Below are 26106 nucleotides of genomic sequence, written 5' to 3' on the forward strand. Positions count from 1 at the left end.
ATTTGTACTTGTCATTAAATTTTATTAGTTTAAAAATGTCTGGAGTTTATTAGCATTATCTTGTAATATTCCTGTTTTTGTATTTACTTAGCAACTTGCTATTTGTGGGACCATTTTATGTGCATTATTTACTTTGATCACTTTGAATTATTAAACAATTGACTATTCTATTTATTTTGAGGTATGGAAAATGAGGCTTAGAAAAATAAATTATTTATAGATACATATGCACATATTGTAGTACTACTGAAAGTACAATCTGTGGTGAGTGCCTTCGGTGTTATTTTAACTTTATTAGGAATGAAGTAGAATAAGAGGTGAATTAAGCTTAATTTTATTCAATAATACCATAAATAACCAATTTTGAAACAAGCATGAAAGTAGTTAATTTGCTACAAGTAACAGTCTACCCCTTATTAAAATAAACACGGTTGTATTGATGAGTTAATGAACAAATGATGTCCTTCCTTAGAGATGGAAACTGTGTCATGCCAGTGAGCATGTGGCTTCCAAGAGAGGAGGCTCTCATGTCCTGCAATTCACCAAAGATTTTGTTATAAAACAGTGAATATTTAGAAAAGGAACAGGCTGTGCTTTGTGAAACTGCTTTATAGGATAATTAGCACACCTGCAGAATTGAACTTTGCTAGGAGTGACCCGATACTTGGCTGATGATCCCAAAAGTGATCAGAGTGTCTTTGACCCAAAGTAAAGGCTAATGCTCTCTTTAATGTCTGAAGTTTGTAAGTTAATGACCCCAAGAGTTGACTCACATTTTGAAAAGTAACTTTATTATAGTCAAATAAAACAGAGACACAGTTGTTCTGACACACATTTAATGAGATGCCTAGGCATGATGGCCCCCATGGAAATTACGTAGAATGCCTTAGAGAAGGCAAGATTCAATTTAAAAATTCAAAGAATTTAAGAATTTTCTGGCATCCCCAAATCTAAGAAGAAAAACAAGAGGAAAGAAATATTTCCATAATCTGGACTCACCAAGATAACCATTTAACTTTTTATTACATTTATCATAGTCTAAGAGCATTAAATTTTATCATAATCTTTCAACAACTACTTCTTGAGATTTCCGTCTCATGAGCTGTTTCTAGTCAGGATATGTAAAGAAAATGAGGTGAACTTTAACTCTGTTTCATAAAAGAAATGGCTATTTTAAGTATCTGTTCTGTGCCAGTGGAGTTCTAAGAGCTTTTAAAAATGTTTTCTCATAAATTCATGAGGTTGCTTAACTAATTTTCTCAATTCTATTTGACAAAAGAAGCACAGAGATCTAAGGTAGAAGTTAATCTCAAAATCTGTCTTCAAAACATTATATTCATTGTCTTCTTTTCATTTTATAATGGGACCATAGCCATTTAATGGAACCTTAGCCATAAGGATTGTACAATCGCTTTCATTTTATATTCTCCTTAGGTTATATCGTATGGAGTCTTTGAAATTGGCATTCCTAAATTTTAGTATATAATTCTGAATGCTTATAGTGTTATTAACTAGTGATTTTATCCTAAGATTTTTATTTTCCTAAGGTTTATTTATGTTTTTGTTTTTGTTGTAGTGACTAGAAACCTGTTAGTAATTTTCAAACATTTTTTTGGTGTAATGCTACTTGGGGTTGATTAATCCCTTCCTGTCACCTGGATATATTACAAAGGAAATTACATATAATATGAATAAATTCATAATTACTATCTACAGAATTTTAGTCTAGGGGGAAGACTGGTGGATGTCCTTTTAGAAAAAGACTAAAGGCTTTTAATAAAAGAGATTTGGAGAACACACTTTTGCTTGTTTTGGGCCACTCTCTGTGATGTTCAAGGAAAAGTCCTGGCTCTACACTCAGAAATTGGTCCAGTGGTACTCAGGAAAACATATGGAATTAGGGGGATTGACTCTGGGCCTTCAGCATGCAAGGCAAGTACTTTATAGGCTGTACTATCACTTCAGCCTCACACTTTTAGAAAACTTATCTAAAGTTCTGGCAAGTGGTTTCCGAAGCTAGGTTTAACAATTTAGGTATAAGTATATCTATGCAGACTGTCTTCCTCACTTCACAGAGAGAATTGTGACATTATAAACCACCAAAACCAGGGCTAGTAACCATTTATAACAATCACAACAAGATTTACTTTCTTGAAGATATGGTATGGTATTTGTTAAATACCAGTAACACACTTTTTTTTCCTTTTGCTTTGTTGAGAGTGGAGTAGTTTGAATCTGTTTTTACTAGTTTTAAGTATTAAGCCACTATCTGAGGTATCTAAACAGCTAAGTAAAATACATCCACTTCATTCTTTCCAACCGCCAAATAATATACACTTGGGGCTGGAGAGACAGTACAGAGGTAAAGATGCTCACTTGCCTTGAAGTCAGACTTTCCTATGTCCATCGTATCATTGCTTAGGGTTTATGAGCACAGAGCCAGGAGTAAGCTCTCAGCATTGCTGGGCAGGAACTAAAACACAAAAGGCTAAAACAGCAAAAGATATCTGTTATTTTCAGTCATGAAATAAAAAATTTTATTCGTTGAATTTTGATGTCATATTAACATCTACCTCTACAATTTGTGTGTTTCCTTTATTGATGTGGCTTAGATTAGTCATATGACTATAGAAATTTTATACATTTTTGTAAAAAATAGAAAGGAGGCGAGGGCTTGGGAAATAGTTCAAAGGGATGGATGACATGCCTTGTATATGTTATAAAAGCAAGTTTCTAAAACTTAAAGCATGACTCCACATGTATCCCACCCCTCAGAACCACCAGATACAAACTGGGATGTCCAAGACATCCAGTATGTAGCCCCCAATAACACTGGACAGAACAGCATCATATCTATCACTGGGTCTAAATACCAAGTCATCCAGCTCCAGAGTGGTCCATGGACTCAGAGTAATCTGGGGAGCAATCCTCAAAATAGAAAAATAATGTGATGTATAAAAGAGATGCTTTCTTTAAATAGTTAATATGTGTTGCTAAAGGTTTTGTTATTTTACATTTGACAGTAGAGTTTGGCAGTCTACAACCTGTGTACCAAAACCACACATTGTCATAAATAAAATTTTATTGAAACAAGATCATAGTAACTTGTATTTTTTTGTTTTGGGGTTTGGGACCATACCTGACAGTGTTCAGGGCTTATTTTTGGCTCTGCACCAGCAATCACTCCTGGCAAGGCTTGGGGGACCATACAGGGTGCCGGTGGTTGATCCTGGGTCAGCCATGTGTAAGGCAAACACCCTACTTACTTTGTTGCTCTGGCCCCTGGTTTGTATTTTTATGGCTACCCTTTCACTAAGATGCCAAGTCATCATCATAGACCATATATAATCTGCAATATCAAGATTCATTATGCTTTTTTGAGAAAATGTTGCTAAAAAATTAGATTGCTAAAACAACAGCAGCTCTTATTATAACATACAAAAATTTAAAGCAAATATTAAATATTTATTAATAAAGCTAGTAATTTACAATAGAGTCTGTGTTTTTATAATATTTTAACTTTGATATCTGGTTAGCAAAAAAATATTAAGTGGGTATATATGCTCCTATAATTAAATTCACTATATATTGTTTTGGGGCTGGAGCAATAGCACAGTGGGTAGGGCATTTATTTGCCTTGCATATGGTGCACCCGAGTTCGATTCCTCTGTTCCTCTCAGAGATCCCGGGAAGCTACTGAGAGTACCCCGCCTGCATGGCAGAGCCTGGAAAGTTCCCTCTGGTGTATTCGATATGCCAAAAACAGTAACAACAAGTCTCACAATAGAGACGTTACTGGTGCCCGCTCAAGCAAATTGATAAACTGGAGGACAGTACTACAGTGCAGTGCTTATACCATTTTAAGTGCTTTATATAATCTCAATAGGATCATAAATATCCCCTTTTAAAAAAATGCTTCTTTTTATTAAAACAAGTTAAGTGTTCTCAATTAGTAAAGCTATATATGCAAAACTATACATACAAAGCTCTACATACAAACTGTATATTATGAAGTAGATAAATTTGTTGGTTTTCCTCTCACAATATTTTTTGTAGCTAGTATGTAAATTCATAGTGGTAAGTCTTCATATATTCTGAAATTTTAATAAAGTTGATACAAAAATATATAAATTAGAGTCAACAATGGACCATTTGCTTTTAGGATAATATATCAGTCTCTATATTTAATTCAGCTTTGAAGGAAGAAAGTTAATCATCCCCAACATCCAAAGACATTTGTGAGGAGGGAGAGCAGGAGAGGAATTTTTGCTGTTTTAAAGTTAAAGTTTCAGTTTGATGCCTAAGCAGACTATCTATCTATACTATCTCTCCAGTTAAAAGCATTACTATAACTGGAGAGATAGTATACTGCTTAAGGCACTTACCCTGCATGCAGTTCATCTGGGTTTAATTTCTGGCACCACATACAGTTCCCTCATCCCCTCCAGGAGTGATCCTTGAGCACAAAGCCAGGGTTAAGCATGGAACACCACTGAGTGTAGCCCAAAGAACGAATAAGTAAGTCTTAAAATATATAGCTAGTCTTGATAAAGGAAGACTTATTCTATATTAAATGCTATTTTTGAGAACCATGAGAACTTTATAGATTATTTATGTGAGACTTAGAAAAATGTGAGACTGTAAACATAAATCTGCTCACATGCATTCATCAATTTTTCTTATTTTCACTTAGTAAAGTGATCTCCAGTAAATGATTTTTCTAATGTGTTATTAAAAGTGTTTCCCATTATAATCCAAATTAATAGGAACTGATGTCAGATTTGCATTATATTTATATTTGAAAATATGCTCAATTATGATAATTGCCGATATTTTTGATGCCCCAAAGCAATTGCACTTTCTGGTGTGTCATTTAAAAGATTCTTATGTACTCTACAAACCAGTTAGCTCCTTAGGCTTATGATCCTCAAAATATATTCTGAAGATATATGTTGTTGTTGATATATGTCTCATTCCATTCCATCTTATCCCTTAAATTTTGAATCCTTGCAGTTTTTTCTCACTTTTTATTGGTGAAATCCATTCTTTAGTGGAGGTTTTTTAATCAAAGAAATATAAATGTTCTGATAATTTTTATGTTTCCCTATGTAGACTCACAGCTGGAGCGATAGCACAGCGGGTAGGGCGTTCGCCTTACAAGCGGCCAACATGGCCGACCCGAGTTCGATTCCTCCGCCCCTCTCGGAGAGCCCGGCAAGCTACCGAGAGTATTCGATATGCCAGACACAGTAACAACAAAGTCTCCAATGGAGACGTTACTGGGCCTGCTCGAGCAAATCGACGATCAACAGGAGGGCCTTTACCTTAGGGCTGGAGCGATAGCACAGCGGGTAGGGCGTTCACCTTATAAGCGGCCAACATGGCCGACCTGAGTTTGATTCCTCCGCCCCTCTCGGAGAGCCCGGCAAGCTACCAAGAGTATTTGATATGCCAGACACAGTAACAACAAAGTCTCCAATGGAGACGTTACTGGGTCCGCTCGAGCAAATCGACAATCAACGGGAGGGCCTTTACCTTTTACCTTACCTTATGTAGACTCACAATCACGATCATCCTGTTGTTTGTCGATTTCCTTGAGCAGGCACCAGTAACGTTTCCTTTGTCCTATCCCTGAGATTTTAAAAGAGCCATTTCAATGCTCTTTCAGGATTACAAGAATGAGACCCATAATTGTTACTGGTATTTGGCATATTGAGTACAAACATGGGAATTTTGCCAGACTCTGCCGTGTAGGCAGGATACTTTTGGTAGCATGCCAGGTTCTCCAAAGGAAAAATGAGATAATAAGATGTTGCGCGACCACAAATGTGGCCGCGCGCTTCCGGGAACTAGGTTTTATAGTCTCTGCATCTTGGCCATTGATGGGACCAACCTGGTGCTGGCGGCAGCTGGTAGGTGTGACTATCTTTCTGTTTTTGAAAAAGTGTTTAGCAATCCAAAAAATACTAGACTACTGCTATGCAATTAACCTAATGTAATTCAAAACACTACCAAGGAGCAAACAGGAGATACTGTTTGAATTTCCACTGCTTAAAAATATTATACTGGTGGAGGCTGGAGCGATAGCACAGCGGGTAGGGCATTTGCCTTGCATGCTACCTGACCCAGGTTCAATTCCCAGCATCCCATATGGTCCCCCGAGCATGGCTAGGAGTAACTCCTGAGTGCATGAACCAGGAGTAACCCCTATGCATTGCTGGGTGTGACCCAAAAAGCAAAAAAAAAAAAACAAAACATGAAAAAAAATATTATGCTGGTGAAGACTGGCTCCCCTGACAATTTCTAAAGTGAAAAAAAAATATTCAAAAGGCTTTATATTTTAATAGTAGTTCTTTCCACACATATGTCCTTAATATGTGTTTATGTCTTTCTAAGTATTTCTATTTTCCCAAGTGAAATAATTGATAAAGTATTCATATTTTATATGTATATTTGTATGTATATGAATATTTGACTGTGTGGGTGTATTTTTGGAAAGATTTCATCTCCCTTTGTAAACTGAGGTTGCAAAGAGAAAATAGATGATAGAAAAATTAATCTCTCTGTAAATAAGTGAATGGGCCTTAAGCATTATAGTCCTCTTGTTTGCAGTGGGCAAACTGTAACAAACAGACCCTTTAGCTACCCATCATTCAAGTCATGAGTAAATTTCAGATTTTACCTGTATGCCATATAACCTCAAGAAAGGCATGCTTTTTGTTATAAATGAAAAATGACCTTATTCTTCACTATTGTGATGGACTTGATTTTTAAGTTATTTATCATAACCCTAAAAAAGGATGGCAAGAGTATAAATAATTGAAATTTGAAGTAACTACATGCCATGTGTGTTAAATTGAAATTTAGCTAGAACAGTTTCTTTACAATTACATGAAAAATATTTACCTGAAATATATATTAGTGTATATAAATATGTCTATGTAGACATATCTATATTTCTATAAAGTATATTCATGTGGTCCTGGGATAGTGCATTTTAATTTTTGTTGGTTTTATTTTGTTTTGAAAACATAGCTGCCTATGTTCAGAGATTACTCCTGTCTCTGTGCTCAGGTCTCACTTCTGCCAGTGCCCAGAGAACCATATGAGAGACTGGGAACCCAGCTTGAGCAGGAGTTGGCATGTAAAAAGCAACATATATCTCATTCCATTTCATCTTATCCCTTAAATTTTGAATCCTCACAGTTTTTTCTCACTTTTTATTGTGAAGTCTATGATTATTTTCTCTTTGTTCTTCCTCTTCATAATAGTATCCAGAATTCCAGTTGCTTACTCGTATCAATGTTTCTTGTCAAATGTGTCTGAATCATGAAAATGTTTTCACAACAAAAGAGAATGGTTTGGAGTTTTACCACTATATCTTATTATATCCACCAAACTCAAATTTCTATCTAGACTATAGCCACAATCTGGATAGAAATACATTCTTTAACCAACTGTATATATAGACACTCAAACTTGGCTTTTCTGGGCCAATTACTATTTTATGTCTGGTTTAAGGGTCACCCCCAGCAATGCTTTGGGCTTACTCTTGGCTCTGGGCTTAGGGATAGCTTCTGCTGGGGTCAGGAACCACATGGGGTGCTGGGATAAAACCGAGGATGCCTGATTGCAAGTCAAACATGCCTATACTGCCTAGACTACTGCTCCAGCCTTGATTGGAGTGATAGTGAAAATTATCTTTTAAAAACAAAAATGTACAAAATATCAAAAATTGAGAAAAATTGATGTATTTTTTCTGGCACTTATTTTCTTCTTTCTAGTCATTTCAAAAAGTGACATAGAAACATTTCAAAATGTACCATGAATGTTGGCAGAATGCTTAGAGACAATATAGTCAACAGATATCTGTTATGTTTGTACCAGTTATTGGCATTGTAATACAAAATGGAGCAAAAATAAAGTTTCTGGAACTATAGAAAACTATAGAAACTATAGAAAATAGACTAAAATTCATACTTTTGTTAATTGAGTAATAATTATAAAATTATAAAATAAGTACTATTTCATTTTGAAATCCATGATACTACTGTACAGAGGAGAGTTGATGAATTCATTCAAATCAGTTAAGCAACTCAAGGGAAAAAAATGTTGGGCTTCAATGTTAAGGAGTTAAGCTATAGTAGGCAAATTGAATGTATAGGAGGAAATGGAAAATACTATGGTGAAATAAATATTGAAGAGGTAGCAAGGATATATTTAAGGAACCTTTTAAGTATTTTGATCTAATAGCACATTTAGATATAAAATTGCACAAATGTTTTGAGTCTGAGAAGTTAATTTGATTCAAATCACTTTCTGAAAAAATCTGTTTGGGGCAGCAACAACAAAAAAATATATTTGAAGAGATTCAAGTGCCAAGAGATCACCTAGCAGGAGGCTTTGCAAGAATAGTGGTAGAAATAGGTATTGGCTTTGCAATGAATGGATAAATGCGGAGGTTTATGTATTGAAACATATAGTGCAACAGGTAAGGCACTTGTCTTACAATCAACCATGTTCTATCCCAGGTATCACATACAGTCTCCTGAGCCAGGAGTGATCCTTGAGTACCAACTGCTATGCCCATAAACCAAAAAAATAACTAAATAAAAATAAATGTCAAAGAAACATGAGAGAGGGCCAGAGTGACAGTACAGCGGGTAGGGTGTTTGCATTGAATGTGGCTTACCTGGGGTCTATTCCCAGTATACCATATGATCTTCCAAGCACTGAGTACTTCCTGAGTGCAGAGCTAGGAGTAACCCCTGAGCACTGCCGGGTGTGAACCAAAAAAGCAAAAATAAATAACTTGAGAAAGAGAGTAGGTAAAAACTATAGGAAGCTCTTTTGTATCTGTTCTATAATCAAGATTTTGGTTGGTGGTTTCTAATGTGTAGGAATTCTTAGCAGCGCTGAGTAGATTTCACAAAATTCAGATGGTATTCAGTTTGTGTCAGAGAATAAAATCCTAAGGTTCCTGAGAAAAAAATGGAGGTGACTTCTGGGAAGAGTGGTATTCCCATGAGCCTCTATTTCTGCCTCACTTTAAGTTTCATATGTTTTAGGCCCTGTCCTGGTATTTGAGATCCTTAGAACTGATGGGAGATACCATTGCAACAGTAGATATGGTTGCAAGATAGAGCTAGACTTTGCTGCTAGAGCCCAGATTATTTATGTATGTATATATACATATATATATTTCTGTACTTAGAAATGTATAAATATATATATTTCTAAGTACAGAAATAATGTCTAATGGAAATTAGACATTCTTTCCTTACATCAAATTAGTGAAATACATTTACGGTACACTGTGAAACTTCACAAATCACCTATGTTTTCTACTCAATCTCAGGAGAAAATACCCAACTGTATAAACTGCTCAACACTTTCCTCAACTAGAAGCTAACCATGGACTTGGATTCAGAGACATTATTTTATGTCAGATGTTATGTTAACTTATGTAAAATCAAAGAGATTTTACCCAGCACCAAGCATGCTTGCTTTTATGTAGAAATTAAGACAAGAAACAGAACATACAGTAATAGTAGAGCACCAGTCTTGCACTTCCTTTCAAAGATTCCTAAATCCAGCCACCTAAGATGTGTACTATTGCAGACCTAAGTGAAATGTGTACAGATAACTTCACTTCAAATATGCTTTTGAGCCTACATAACCATCTAGCTAGTCCTCTTCACTGCTTCCCAGTGCTACAGTGGTGTCTCATTCATAGAAGTAACTCATGGTTTGATTGTAACTACTAGGTCTAAAATAACTTCTTGGACAGATTTATACTTATTTATTTATGATCTGGCAAAGGTACCACCCTACATATTCATTGAGATAATAGTGCAAAAAGGTTCTTGCATTTCAAGTCCTCTGGCATCCTTGAAGATAGAAGAAAGGTCCAGAACTGCTACTTCATTCCCACTGACATTAGTTCAGGGCCTAGTTTTGATCAAAACAAATTGTGGTAGTGGTTACAGTTACTTTAAGTCTTATTTTTCCATTTGCTTATACTTTAAAAGTTCTGTATACTAGTAAGCCATTCCATAATTTTTAATTGTGTTTAATGACATGATATTAGTCAAGTTGAAGTAGTGTTATATTTTTTAAAATTTTTTTATGTAGGAGTACTGCTATTTATTCAGTGACTGATTAGCTGATTGAATTGTGCATGAACTCCACCTTAGTTTTTTTTCATTTTTTATGATTTCATTTATTGAATCACCGTGAGAGCAGTTACAAAGCTTTTGGGTCTAAGTCTCAGTCATACAATGAAACACCCATACCTTCACCATTGCCCATTATCCACCCCCAACAACCCCACTACCTGTGGAGCATATGATTTCCACATTACTCTCTCTCTACTTTGATCACATTCACTATTTCATCACCAGACCCACCATTATTATTTGATATTTTACCCCAACACTCAGATCTGCTGAAAAGGCAACAGTAGACAATTTGTTTTCTATTGCTGGTTATGAATAACATATGATGTCATGTGGCTGCAGTAGTGGCCGCACAATTTTGAAATTCAGAAATTTTAACACTTAAATCTGGAGGGATTTCTGCCAAAAGCTGCTGGGTTCCGAGATTTGCTTCTGAGTCTCTGGGATCATGGCTGTTAAGCAGCTTGATCAAGAGCCAGAGAGGCCGTTCGTGGGTGATGACTTGGGGTATCGTTGGGGTAGGGAGAAAAGGACTGGCTCCACCCCCATTCTGTGAGGCCTTACATGTCTCATCACTGCAGGCCCAAGCCCGACTGTCCAGTGGCCTCTGGAGGATGGCGGCCACTAAGCCGCCAGGGGGAACAGGCCAAGGCATGAAACCTATTCCCACCTAGGTTGGCCCAGCACCAGTAACCTACTGCAAGTACTGGATGCATTTCTGCTAGAAGCCGCTGGGTTCCGAGATTCGTTTCTGAGTCTTTGGGATCATGGCCATTAAGCAGTTCAATCAGGAACCAGAGAGGCTATGCCTCCAATTATATAGCTAAGCCAGAGGTGGTTTGTGGGTCTGTCTCCCACATACCTAACTTTTGACCGTTTACTTTCTTGGCACAGCAACAATTTGGGGGTATCTGGAAGTCTGAAGGCGCCATCAGGCTGCTGATGCACTCTCCTCACAGGTACAGATTGACCTGGCAGCACCATACCCCCTAGTGTTATATTTTCTATAACTAGAGAGCGCAGATTCTTGACAATCTAATTATTAAAGGCACAAATAATTGTATATATTAAAATATTTTGAGTAATTTTACTTAATTTTTATATTTTATTAATATAAAATAATTTAGTTTCTGAAAATATCTCTCTAATAGTAGATTTTCATTAAGTTATTGAAGTTATTTATTACTTTATTCTTTCAAACAATTTTTGAAAAGTGCTACTGTGTATCAAAAATAAACAATGACATGTGTCTACAAAGAGTTTGATTTAGGCATATTAATTATATATTCTTTGCTTCATTTTCTTGCAGAGTGGTGATATTTTCTTTGGCATACTGTGCCAGTTATGAGTTTATAATAAGCCAATATAATATAATAGCTTTTAAAGAAAAAAATGTTTCCCTCATCTGAAAGAAAAATGAATGAGGATAACTAATTTTATCAGATCATAATGCTGGCAGAGCCTAGTTCCTCCGAGTCTGATTTTTTACTAAATTTTGCATCCTTAACTCATGGTGGTGGAATGGCTGACACAATTCTATCTTGCCTTTTCATTCATCAGGGAAGAAATAAATGAATAGAAAGTAAAGCCATGTTTTTCCAAGCTTTAAATAATATTTATAAAAATTTCCCAGTCAAAGATTTTTGCTTACATTTTTAAAATATTTTTATTAGTGAAACACCATGAGGTACAGTTGTAGACTTACAAAATTTTGTGCTTGGGTTTCGATTATACAATGATCAAATACCCATCCCTCCACCAGTGCCCATTTTCCACCATCATAGATCCCAGTATCCCTCCCACCCCCATCCCCCTATCCCACCCTGCCTCTGTGGTAGGGCATTCCCTTTTGTTTTCTCTCTCCTTTTGGGTGTTTTGGACTGCAAAAGAGGTATTGAGTGGCAAACATGTTCAGTCCATAGTATACTTTCAACATGCATCTCCCCTCCTGGGAGGATCCTCCAAACACCCTTTATTTGGTACTCCCTCTCTATCTGAGCTGCCCTTTCCCCATTCTAGCCCGGCTGGCCTCTAAGCCATGAAGTAATCCTCCTGGTACTGATCTTGGCTATTCTTGGGTATTAATCTCCTATTTTGTTACTTTATGTCTCCCAGATGAATAAAATATTTTTATGTCTATCCCTCTCTTTCTGACTCATTTTGCTTAGCATGATACTTTCCATGTAGTACCACTTGTATGTAAATTTCATGACTTCATCTTTTCTAACAGCTACATAGTACTCCATTGTGTAGATGTACCAAAGTTTCTTTAACCAATCATCTGTTCTTGGGCACTCAGGTTTTTTCCAGATTCTGACTATTGTAAAGAGTGCTATTTTTGCTTACATTTTATCAGCTAAAACTCTTTCACATGAGTCTATATCTACAAAAAAGTACTTATATTGTTTTTTATGTTAGCAATATTGAAATTGGTATGCTATTACTTTAATAAAATCAAAGCCGTGTAAAGATACTGTATAGGCATAATTAAGAAATAGCTGTGCTTCATGAAAGATTATTTCACTAAACCATTGTACAAATCAGTAGTTGATAAATTATTTTAGTAGTGGATAAATTAAGTTCCTTATTTTATGTGACTGTGACAAACTAGATCTATTACAAATTGTTAGAATTATAGAAATAAAATTAGAAAATGTGACTATTTGGTCGACAGACAATCATAGTGCTTATCATATAAATCATTAAAAATATTTTAGGGGGCTGGAGCGATAGCACAGCAGGTAGGGCGTTTGCCTTGCACGCAGCCAACATGGCCAACCCAGGTTCGATTCCCAGCATCCCATATGGTCCCCTGAGCACCGCCAGGAGCAATTCCTGAGTGCATGAGCCAGGAGCAACCCCTGAATATCACCGGGTGTGACCCAAAAAGCAAAAAAAAAAAATTTTGTTTGTAACTTTGTCTTTTTTATTTAGCTTTCTTTTTGAAGTTTTGACATATGAACTCCAAGATTGTATTAAAATGGCAATACAAAATATTATTATGTGCATTCCAGTTTGGCAAAATTGTTTATAATAGTATATAACTTTCTTGTCATTTCTTTATTAATATTCACAAGAACAAAATGATTAAATATAATATTTTAAATAAGTTCATATTTTAAGCAATATATAACCAGTAATTCATTAACAATAAATATTTTATATTTCCATTTATTTCTAAGAGAGCATTATAAGAGTGTCTAATAAATTTTAGGACTTACTATTATTTCAATAATTTTGTTATATGTACCAGAAACTATAAGTGCATTGAAAACTTAGACTTCTGGCAGTGGTAAAATTTTAAAGAAGCACTTGATATCATAAGTATAATTATAAAGAGGGATTTTATGTATTTTTCGAAACAAACCTTTGTGCTATCAATGTTAACAATATGTCTGAACACTAGGAAGAGCTGTTATTTTACAAAATGATGAGCTTCAATATTCCTTAAAGTACAAACTACTCTATTTTTTCAAATGCCACCTCTGCTTTGAGATATATATCTATATTACTGCTAACTTCCTCTCTTGAAGCAATAGGCAATTATTTCAAATTATCTCAAAGCAAGGATTAACATTTTGACAGAATCAGAGATAGCATGCTAACATTTCTTAAAATTGTAGGCAAATTCTGTGAATTGAGATAGCAGAAGTTCAGATAGTCAGTGATGGTTAGTAGGTGACTTTTAGATCTAATTACCAGTGACCTTTCTAGAGCCAGACAGAAATCCATTTCTGTAGTAAAAGCAAGAAATTAATTTTGTCTACGTTTCATGGAAAAGTAGGTTTTGATATCCAGTGATGGATAGATAAAGATACTGTGGCATACACACACAATGGGACATTGTGCTTCGTAAGAAAAGATAACACCTTGCAGTTTTCTGCAACTTGGATAGGACTGGAGGTTAAATACGGAAAGTGAAATGAACCAGAATAAGAATAAAAATGGCACATAATCTCATTCATGGTATATCGGTAAAAAATACAGGGACTAGTTAGTATTTGATGATGGTAAGTCAAGCTCTTGGTCTTTGATGGCAGAACTGAGATTATTAAGCAGTGGAGTTGGGAAGAGGGCAAGGAGAGGGGAGGAAGAGGCAGAATAGAAGTGACATAAGGACAGTGAGGTGATGGGAGTGGGGTCTTAGGCACCTTCACTTTGGTGAATTTGTAGAGACTGGTCATGAACATCATACAAGTTTTGCTATTGTAATCAACTTACTTAACTGCAATTCGAGTTTTTTTCAGATCCTCCTCCCCAAAGTAGATTTTTGAGTTCAGGTACATGTTGGATTGAACACTATACCTTCCATTCACTAGATGTGAGATTATGGAAAGTTATTTAGTCTCTATTGGCCTCAATTTCATTTAAAACTTGGAATAAAGATTAAAGTGGATGAACTGGTTAGAATGACTGACACATAATAAACATGATAAGGCCTAACTATAGTAGCTCTTGGCCTTGCAGTCATAAATTTCTCTGTTCTTTTCTAAATGTGTATCTCTAAACAAGCTCTCACCTGAACTTGACACACTGCCTCCAACTGCCTGTGAACTCATCTAACTGTATATCTGACGTGTTAGATTTATGATGTTCAAAATTAAAGTTTTGCCCTAACACTGATTCAATTTTCTCTAACATAAGGAATGATGAATTTAGCCTTCTTCTCAGTCAACCAAAAAAGAAAGGAGTTACCTTTGATTTCTTTTCCTTTTTTCACACCCTCAAATGAATGCCACCTTAACTTTTTCAACAGTAACTTGCAGTTATAGCTAAAATTGAACCAATTTTTCCCCAAGCCCTTCGTTTCTGTTTCCAGAGACAAAGCAACATTATAACAGTTTTCTAAATACTGCACTCCATGTTTCATGGGGAGGTGTTGGCAGAAAGCATGCTTTTCCATTTGCAATTAACCAACACCGGTACCCTTCTCAGAGGGATTTCCCTTTGAACTGGGAGCACTCCCTGCCTTTCACCTCTTAAACTACTTTTAAATTTAAATTAATTTTTACAGACAAAACTTCTCTAAATACGCATCCCTCTCCCTCCACTCCTTTAGAGCTAAGTTTGAAACCCCCAGAAAAACACAAGTCTAAAAGGACTTGTAGCAGTGAGATTCTGGTTTTGTTGACAAGGCGTGAGATGAGTTCACTGGATGGAGGAGAATTAGGCTACCGTGCTAGCTAGACTTGCTGAAATTCACCCTTTGAGACTTTTTTGGGAAAACGCTGACTAGGATGGGCCAGATGGTGCTGGCTGCTATCCTTGCAAAAGCTGTGCACACTTCAGGAACCTGCTCTGTAGGGACCCCTTACAATGCAGGAGCTTGCTTAGAAGAGGACCAGAAACAGGAAGAGGATCCTAGCCTCTGCCAGGTGCCTTTTGCCCACTACCCCCTCCCCCCCCCCACACACACAAAGCAAAGTTAGCATGATTCTGTATTACAAAGTTGTGTTTTGGAATTCAGCTTTGTTTACACAGGGATGGCAATGAAGTGTGGATGGATTGGAGTTTGGAGGCAAGAAATCATGCATATCCATTCAAATTCTAACCAAGTTGACATCTCAGAGTCTTGGCACAGTCTGTTTCCTGAACTCATAGTGTTCTTCCACTCAAATATGTGTTAAAAATCTGCCTCTATTGCATACATCATTTCTCAGTTAAGGAGTGATCTTCTCATTGAGAGCTTCTGTGGTCGTAGTAGAATTGTGAGTCTTCAAGAGTTAAAGTTGAAATTCTAAGTTATTTTGAAATCCCATGACTTTTTGGACATCAGAATGTAAACTTTGGAGATAAGATCGATCTTCACAGAGAAAATCAAGTTAAAATGCAGTCAGTAGCAGTGGGTTCTCCTCCAATGGGGCTGGTGTTGTTAAGAAATTGAAAGATTCAGAAACAAGCACATGAAGAGTGAAGGTGTGAATATATACAGAGAAGACCTAACACAGACCCTTTCCTCAGAAGAGAGAAATATTTACAACACCTTCAATCTAGTAGCTAGCCTAGAACATTGAAACAGTATATGCATATCATTTAAGTTTCTCATCATGATAGTTTAGTAACTTAGCTAACTAATTTAATGGCATGCTTCAGCTTTCAAGATAAATAAATGTAACTAAAACAAGTTATTTTGTTTGTTTAGTTTTTCCTCACCAATAGTAGCATTGTAATAACTGATCTAAGGTTTGATTCTGGCTTAGTAACATTAAAGATCTTGCTTGGGTAAACTTCTCTTCACTTTTTCATGCCAACACATTATTTTACTGGGGTTCTGAATATATTCTCTGCATAGAGCAATGTTCAAAGTAAGGAATGAAATTAGAGATTGTCTTTGTGAGACAGGTCCTCCAAGAAATCTTTTTTATTGAATTATATATTTCTCCTTCACTGCTCCAGATGATTGATTTACAGTATCTCAGAATCATGTTCCATATTGTATTGCTATGTAGAGAAAAAAATGTGAGTAACTGACAAGAGAGGAGGAGCTCTTCCAGGGCCAGGGAGATAGTGCAACAGGCTAAGTGTATGCTTGGCATGCAAGTGGCCCAGGTTTCGTTCCTGGTACTGCATGCTCCCTGGAGCATAGAGCTGGGAGTAAAAACTGAGCAAGGACAGGTGTGACCTAAAAAACAAATATACTGATGGGCTCCTCCTTTGTTATGGATGGGTGAGTATGGCAGTTGGAAAATTGGATAACCATTGCTCTACCTTCTCTGGCCCCCCAATTTTGCAAGTCAGAAAACATAGAGTTTTGAATTTATTTATTTATTTTGCAATTTACTTATTTATATGCCAAGCACAGTAACAACAAAGTCTCCAATGGAGACGTTACTGGGCCCACTCGAGCAAATCGATGAACAACGGGAGGACCGTGACCATTTTGCAATGAACTGTTAAGGTCACACCCTAGACTTGTTCTAGGGTAGGAGATCTGGGAAATTTTGGAAAATGCTCTTTACCATGTTGGCTGTGTGCAAGGCAACCGTCTTACCCGGGCTGGAGCGATAGCACAGCAGTAGGGCGTTTGCCTTGCACGCAGCCTCACCATGGCCAACCCGAGTTCGATTCTTCCGCCCCTCTTGGAGAGCCCGGCAATCTACCGAGAGTATCTTGCCCACACAGCAGAGCCTGGCAAGCTCCCCGTGACGTATTCGATATGCCAAACACAGTAACAACAAAGTCTCCAATGGAGACGTTACTGGGCCCACTCGAGCAAATCAATGATCAATGGGAGGGCTCTTTACCATAATATGGCCTTTGATTATAATTTTTATACTTCCCCATGAATTAAATGCACAGCAGCTGGAGTGATAACACAGCTGGTAGGGCATTTGCCTTGCATGCAGCCGACCCGGGTTCGATTTTTCTATCCCTCTTGGAGACCCTGGCAAGCTACCAAGAGTATATCGCCCACATGGCGGAGCCTGGCAAGCTCCCCATGGTGTATTCAATATGCCAAAAACAGTAACAAAATGTCTCACAATGGAGACGTTACTGGTGCCCGCTGGAGCAAATTGATGAACAACTGGATGACATGCTACAGTCGTCTTTCTCCAGAGTTTCCCTCCCCATTCTCACTTTCAAATGGCAATATCTCAACTTCAGATCTAAACCTTATTTCTTTTTTCTTTCCATTGCCTCTTCCTTATCTTCTTACTTCTTCCTCCAATCCCCCTCTCTCTCTGATCAGTCTTGGGAGCCTCACACAGAGGGGATTTGTCCTTTACCACTGAATTATTAAATCACATTCCTGTCCCAAGCTTTTAATTAAACCTTGACTAAGAAAGGACAAAAAGCTTTTTGCATTCAATTTCAAAGCTGTAATTTATATCACCCTTGTTTGCCAGATACTTGAACTAAAGTGAAAGAAAATGACCAACACAGATATAATCCAAATAGAGAAAAATAGGAGAGTCACCTTCTGTTGCATTGCCACAGCCCCCATCCTGTTCTGACTTAAAGCTAGGCACCTATTGTGACTTCCTTGAATGGGATTGAATCTTGTTCTTTGTAATTGTTCTCTCACATCTCTTAGCTACATCCCTTGGCTGTTGCTGTTTTCAAGGAATGGTTGGTATACGTAAATCAGGAATCCTCTCTGCCCTATTCTGCTCTTTTCTTGTTCCGAAGTCCAAAGACTTCTCTTGTTTTCATTTTCAAAGGACTCTGCTTGTTCTCTTCCTGGGTTTCTCTAAGTATTTTATGGTTCTGTAATCTTTTTATGCTTAAAACAAAATAGCCTTATGCTTAGTGTCTTAAAATAACTCCTGTGGTATACATCCCTAGAACACTTAGACTGGATTTTGTAAATGATGTATAGCAATTGCTCATCAGTGACACTAAGGGTAACTCTTTATGAGAGAGGTGGATTATGGGGAGGCTATGCATGTGGGTGAGTAGTGGGCTTAAGTAATCCTCCTAAATTTTTCAGTGAACCTGCAGTTGCTCTAAAATCATAGAAACTTAGAAAAAAATAGAACAGAAACTGTTTTTCTGTAAAAGTAACAAATTCCTGGGGTGGGGGTGGTGGTGGTGAAGTTCTCGAGTTTTTAGTCTGTGTGAAGTTTCTACCAGGAACCACCTCTGAGCTTTACAAAGTGCTAACAAAGGAATTTGTTATATCACCTTGGTCTTTCTTCGAGTACCTTTAGTTGGCTAAAAAGATTGTTCTGAGTCTTTCCTTTACAATCAGTTACTTCTAATTTTCATTTAATTATTTAGTATATCTCGTTCCTCTTGTTTATTATATGAAACTGGAGGATATCACCTTCAACCTTCTGCCTGGATATCATCTTCCCTGTAGCATTGAACCTTTTTTCCATCATTCACATTTTAAATGTGACTGTAGGCTACAGTTTTTGTTAAAGTTTCTGCAACTATGTTAGAAGGGGCTCTTTATTCCATATGACAGTAGAATGTTTTCTTTTCTTTTCTTTTTTTCCATTTAAGACACTCTCCAGATCCCAGTATCCCTCCCACCCCCATCCCCCCCATCCCACCCTGCCTCAGTGGCAGGGCATTCCCTTTTGTTCTCTCTCTCCTATTGGGTGTTGTGGTTTGCAAAAGAGGCGTTGAAGGGCAATAATGTTTGGTCTATAGTCTACTTTCAGCATGCTTCTCCCCTCCTGGGAGGATCCTCCCAACACCCTTTATTTGGTGCTCCCTTCTCTATCTGAGCTCCCTTCTCCCCTAGCATATGTGGCTGTCCTCCAAGCCATGGAGTAAAATTCCTGGTACTAATCTCTGCCATTCTTGGGTGTTAGCCTCCTATTGGGCACTAGTGGAGGGATGGGTTTTTGATCATTGTATAATTGAAACCCAAGCACAAAAATTTGTAAGTCTACCTCATGCTGTCTCACTAAGAACAATTAAAAAATAAAATAAAGGAAATGAAAAAACAAAACAAAACAAAGAACAATAAAAAAAGACACTCTCCAGAGACTTCTCAGGATTCCTCAGTCAAGGCTTAGAGATTTGTCCAGATCTCTCAAGATCTGAGTCCATGCCCTGTGCTTTACGAGACAAACCTGACCTGTGTCTCATGTTATGGTGGAAGTTTAAACTGTGTCTCATGCTTTCCTTTGATGTCAGTGGGCCACATGGGTGGCTTATGTCAGGCAGGGAGGAGAGAAAGAGTCACTTTCTTCCCAATCTGCCTCTGCCACCCCAGGACCCTCTGGGAAGACTAAAAAGGTCTTCAATCAGCCCTTGCTCTTGCATGGGCCAGAGCCCCACTGGTCCCATCGGTGACCTTCAAGAATCTTTTCTAACCCTAGCAGGGTCCTAATCAAGTTGTTACTTTTTGGATCATGACAGAATTTGTCCATAACCATGCTCTTATAGTTAAGTATTGTGGCTCTTTGTCCTGACCCATTTCGATGCCAGGGTCCCTCACAGCTTGCCCTGGGTTCATTCAATCCTTCACTGGGACCCTTCTTTTGGGGTACTAGTAGGTAAGGGCAACTGAGGCTTTAGTCAAGAGAATGGATGCCCAGGAGTGAATATCATTCAGAGTCAATTAAGTTACAGCAGCATAGCATTAACTGTCTTCCTATATCTATACAAAAAGGACATTGCCCTGAATTAACGATGCAAAGGACTTAAGGAGAAGAGAAAAGCAATATTTACAAGTTAACAGAGCCTTATTAGCAGATAAAGGTGACTGACCAGTTGGGGATGCAGAGCACAAAGAAAGAAGTTACAAATAAACATAGAGGGATGGGAGCACTGTGATAGGAATAACCCAACAAACCTAAGCTCCCTGTGGCAAGGCAGAAAGGACAAACAAATGTTATCCTACACTCTGGGAAGACTAGGAAGGTTCTTCAATGAGCCCTTGCTCGGCACAGGCCAGAGTCTCTACCAGCCCCACCAGGTGGCCTTCAAGCCTAACTTAACCTCGCTTGGTCTTCTAGGCATAGGATACCCATCACCTGATTTCTCAGGGAGCCACAGACTCAAGTTGGAACGAGGATTTGCTCCTTGTAGGATATGAGAAGCCCTACTCAGGGTCTTGGAGTTCTCACAGAAAAGAATTTCAGCAGTAGACAGGCGATGAAGTAAAACAGATTTTGTTTGGAGGTTCTTTGAAGGGAAAGAGGGAGAGAACGTGGGAGAGGATAGCTCAGTAAGGGCTTCCCAAATGGCAGAGAAGCCTTAAATGACCTTGAAGGCCAGCTTTTTTATGCATATTCTCTGGAGTTTTTTGCAGGAGAATATAGGGATTTGATCAGGTATTATCACAAAGGGGCAGCTTCAAAGTTTCCTGTGAATCTCCTTCAAGTCTTTGATTACAGATTGCTGAAGCCTATCACCTCTGTAGGGGTCCTGTGTACTCTGCATCTATTACTGGCTCCAGGTGAGCCAGGTAAAGCCTCAGTTCCTGTTTTCTGCAAAGTTGGCCTTTACAATTTCAGGGCTATTGGATATTATCACTTCCCAGGAAATTCACTGCCATTGCCTTGGGAGGAGTGTGTTCCCTATCTGCCTGATCACCTACATCATCTTCACAATAGATCAATAGATACGGTATCCTGGACAGAAGCCATAGTCAATATTTGGTAGATACAGAATAACAGAAATGAGGGAGAAAGGAGAAATTCCCAAATAAACATCATTTACTGTATACTCTATAAAACATTCTAGATAATATATATTGCTTAAATAATAGGCAATGAGAAATAACACATAGGATGAAGGTGCTGGAAATGAGGGGGAAAATGAATGTAAGTAAACTATTCACTGAAGACATGAAGTACTCAGCTTGAGTTTCCTGGAATTACTAGCAGAATTATGTTATTAATGTTATTTTTGCTGTATCTTGTTGGAAATAGGCTAAGTGCAGTTATACTTTGGTTGTTTTCCTTTGTGTTGTGAAAGGTTTCCCCCAGAAAAATGAGAAAAACTAAGTTGTAGGACAATTTCATAGCATATGGCTTAATGATAAATATATTTATTTTGGTACTAGGAATAAAATCTAGCTCAGAGGTCAAATAGAGTACAAGTAAGGTTGTGTATCTCTGGAATGGTTTTAGAATTGTTGATTTCATCCTGCTAAACAAAGCCAGTAAAATTCTGATTTTGTTACTAGCTGGTCCATTCTTAAATTGGTAACTGATGGAAATACTGAATATCATTGAGAGTAAAAACTAGAAAGTATTCAAGAACCTCTCTTCCTGTTCAGTGTCCTAGGATTGCTAGGCATCTTCAATTCTCTTTTTGTCTTTGTTAGCTCTTCTTCAAAAGTTCTCCTATAGTCATTATTAGTTTTTAGAGATTTTTTAATTTTTTGTGTGTTTTTTTGCTGTGGTACAGCAAAATTTGAACCACACTCAATGGTGTTCACAGGCTATTTATTCCTGACTTAGTACTCAGGAGTTATTCCTGGTGTACTTAAAGGACCATATGCGGTATTAGGGATTCAAACTGCGATTGGTGGGATAGAAGGCAAGCATCTTGGGGCTAGAGAAAAAGTACGACTGGTAAACATCTGACTTGTACAGAGTTGGCCTGGATTTGACCCCTGCCATTGCAGTTGGTACCCTAAGTCCCTACTGAAAAGAACCCTGACGTGTGGCCCTCAAGAAATAAAGAAAAAAAAAAGAAAAAGCCAGCAGTGTCTTAACCCTTGTAGGATCTCTCTATCACAAGATTTTCCTTTCTTTTTCTTTCTTTTTAAAACAGCCTCCATAGATTGTAGAAAGGCTATTTAATCTAGAGTAACTTTCTAAGTTTTCTTAGAATAAACGTCAGTATTACTCAAAGAATGAGAGATAATTGAAGTTGTGCTTAGATTTTTGTAGCAATAGGACAGTAAGTGAAACTTGTAAAATAAATTTGCCATTGATATCTTTTTTTGTGTTTTATCTGTAAAAGAGTAAGCACCTAAAAAAAACTGACTGTGTTGAGTAACACATGAAAGTCATTCAAAGACTACTGTTTTTGGTATAGATAAATAAAAATATTTAATAAAAAAGTAGAATTTGGCAGTTGACATCCACAGCATTGACTTAAAGTTGATGGCAACAATCTAAAATGCCACCATTACTACCTCATATTAACTTTATAAGTACTTAATTTGGGACAGATGCCAATTCTATACCAATAATTTTTAAATTAAGTCCCCATAGAAGAGAAAATTAGTGTTGAAAGCTTTCTCCCTTCCCCTAGATTCTAGAAAGGTAATATCCACTTCTTAGTAGGAAAGAAAAATGCACACAAACACAACTTTATTCTTTTGAACATGGTAGCACTGTAGCACCATCCTCCCATTGTTCATTGATTTGCCTGAGTGGGCACCAGTAACGTATCCATTGTAAGACTTGCTGTTACTGTTTTTGGCACATAGAATACACCACGGGGAGCTTGCCATGCTCTGCTGTGTGGGCGGGATACTCTTGGTAGCTTACTGGGCTTTCCGAGAGGGACAGAGTAATAGAACCCGGATCTGCTGTGTGTAAGGCAAACACCCTACTCACTTTGCTATCGCTCCAGCCCCTTTTGAAAATTACTTTGGCTAATCATTAATCAAATAAAGTAATGAATAACACAGATTAATTTAAGAAAAATTATAGGAACGTGTCTGAATATTTTGTCAGGGTCAACCTGTCAGTTCTTACAAAGCCATTATTTTCCAGAGGTTTCCTAAGTACTGATTCAGTTGACCCTGGAACTCTTAAGAGTTTTTACGACCATTTTGAGTACTTTACTAAAGTACTTTAATCATTATTAAATCTGCTAAAATATAATAAAGGCAACATATTTGGTGCAAACAAGCTTTATGTAGCATTATAAAAAAGTATAGTCTCTTTTGAAATAATTGCAAAATAGGATAGAGTACAAGAAGGAAGTTGGTTATTTTTCAGAAAAAAGAATAAAGAATGAGGAAGAGTAAAATAGAACATACCTGATAGATTAAAGTCTTACCATCAACATTGTTGGTGGTAAGGCCCAATGTTGGCTTGGTGTTTGCAGACTGACTGATCAGGTCTTCTGTGATTCTGATCTGGATACTGTTTCCTGGGACTGATGTGATACCTTGAATTAGTAGGTCTATCTTGAGCCTGAAAAGTAATTTTAAGAGGACTTTTTTCTGTTATGTTGAAAAATGAGACATAACATCAGACTAGGAGGTGTGATAGAAAGAGAAGCATATTTGGAAAGGCATTTTGGAAGAGCTCTAATAAAACCTTCTGTCTCATTTGAGGGTATATTAAATCTATATCTATATATAAGTAAGTAAAGTAAGTAAAGGCCCTCCCGTTGATCATCGATTTGCTCGAGCGGGCCCAGTAACGTCTCCATTGGAGACTTTGTTGTTACTGTGTCTGGCATATCGAATACTCTCGGTAGCTTGCCGGGCTCTCCGAGAGGGGCGGAGGAATCGAACTCGGGTCGGCCATGTTGGCTGCGTGCAAGGCAGACGCCCTACCCGCTGTGCTATCGCTCCAGGGCTGGAGCGATAGCACAGCGGTAGGGCGTTCGCCTTACAAGCGGCCAACATGGCCGACCCGAGTTCGATTCCTCCGCCCCTCTCGGAGAGCCCGGCAAGCTACCGAGAGTATTCGATATGCCAGACACAGTAACAACAAAGTCTCCAATGGAGACGTTACTGGGCCCGCTCGAGCAAATCTATATATATGTCACATTAAATTTAAGAATAAATATATCCTTAATTTATTTGGGATATATTTGTCTTTCAAATATATTTATTTGTCAATATTTGTCTTTCATCTCTAGTTGAAGAATTTGCAAATGATCTGTGTTCAGGGCACTATGGAATATTATGGAGTATATGGAGTGGCAGTGGTTCTGTTCTGGGTTCACAAGCAGAGGGGGATGCCTGAACTTGAGTAAATTGAGTAAACTTTCTACTCAGTAAAAAAAAATCTCTCAGGCAAGCTAGCCCATTTATGGTCTTAGAGTGAAAGCAGATATATCAGATCACACTGACCCATTCAATAGCAGCCTACTTCAAATTTTTCTTCTTTACTTATTTCAATACCCCATTGCCTAAGTCAAATCAAATATCCCCTCTGACAGTTCTTTTGCAGATCTCTATAAGGTTAGAAAAAGAGATATAAGGAGCAGACAAAGAAACCTGAACCTCAGAATAAGCCATCCATTACTCCAAGTAATTTTTGTTCTCAATGTTTAGTAAACAGTTTAAGATTCTAGGTATCACAAGGGTACTTTATAGATCCACACCCCATGTCATTTTCACAGCAACCTTAAGTAGATATTTGGGGGTTCTATCTATCATCTATCTATATATCTATATATCTGTGTATCTACCTACCTACTGAAGAAGAAACTTATATAGTTATCCTCAAACACAAGTCAGAGAGCAAAGCGCTAAATCTTATAAAAAGACAAGAGAGGGGCTGGAGCGATAGCACAGCGGGTAGGGCATTTGCCTTGCATGCGGCCAACCCGGGTTCAATTCCCAGCATCCCATATGGTCCCCTGAGCACCGCCAGGAGTAATTCCTGAGTGCAGAGCCAGGAGTAATCCCTATCCATTGCCGGGTGTGACCCAAAAAAGAAAAAAAAAGAGAGAAGTGAAGAAATGTCAATTAGTCATAATTGAAGACAAGATAAATAATAATCAAAAAGACATAAACAGTTGAGAATATGAGTTAATAATGGAGGGTTAATGTTAAAATTTCTCACCTTTGGGACCACAGTGATAGTACAGTGGATGGGGCCTTGTGCATGGATGACCCAGGTTCTATCCCTGGTACCACACACGATTCCTCAAAACTCACTAGGTGTAATTTCTGAGTGTAGAGCCAGGAACAAGTCCTGAACACTACCATGTGTAACCCCAAAAGCAAACAAACACAAATTGCTCATTCTCAAAACCTAAACCTAGACTACTGGTTTAATCAAAAGATGATTGAGTGTTTCAGTTAGTTTTCGTTTTTTAAGATGTCCAAAATATGCAGTTAACTTTTGAATTCTGATTTTAAAAATCTAACAGAGTGAGTTAAAATAATAACACATTTGAATAAAGTTTCCTTTCTCATGCCAGAAGTTTCATGTTTCCTCCAAAAGAGCTAAGAAAGTTTTCTGAGTAGTGTTCGACTTTAATGAAAAAGGTATTGGTGCAGGTCTTCCAAATAAAGCAATGGAAGATAAATTTCAAAAAGAGAGTGTAAAGCAGGGATTTTATTCACCAGTTACTTAAAACACTACTACACTTGATCTTAGCCAAAAGAAGTCTGATTATTTTCTAAGCTAAAACTACCATTTTCGAGCAGAAAAAAAATTTAAAAGTAAACAAAGATCATAGAATTATCAGTCTAAAGAATTTTGTGAAGTAAATAAATCAACAGAGGTTTATGTTTGACTGGCTTCAATAGTCTCTGTATGATATATAATCTACTTTAAGTACCTCATGTCGTTTCACTTATAAAAAAGAAAAAAAA

General features: G+C 37.4%; 1 protein-coding gene and 1 pseudogene across 4 annotated transcripts in view; one reads left to right on the forward strand and one right to left on the reverse strand.

Moving 5' to 3' along the window:
• Positions 1-26077, reverse strand: part of LOC130038736 (targeting protein for Xklp2-like) — a 66063-nt pseudogene extending 39986 nt beyond the window's left edge.
• Positions 1-26106, forward strand: part of PTPRD (protein tyrosine phosphatase receptor type D) — a 1654013-nt gene that overhangs the window by 44790 nt on the left and 1583117 nt on the right. The window lies entirely within an intron of this gene.

Source organism: Sorex fumeus, unplaced genomic scaffold (assembly GCF_029834395.1).
Source record: "Sorex fumeus unplaced genomic scaffold, SorFum_2.1 ptg000079l, whole genome shotgun sequence".
In the NCBI taxonomy this organism is placed as follows: Eukaryota; Metazoa; Chordata; class Mammalia; order Eulipotyphla; family Soricidae; genus Sorex; species Sorex fumeus.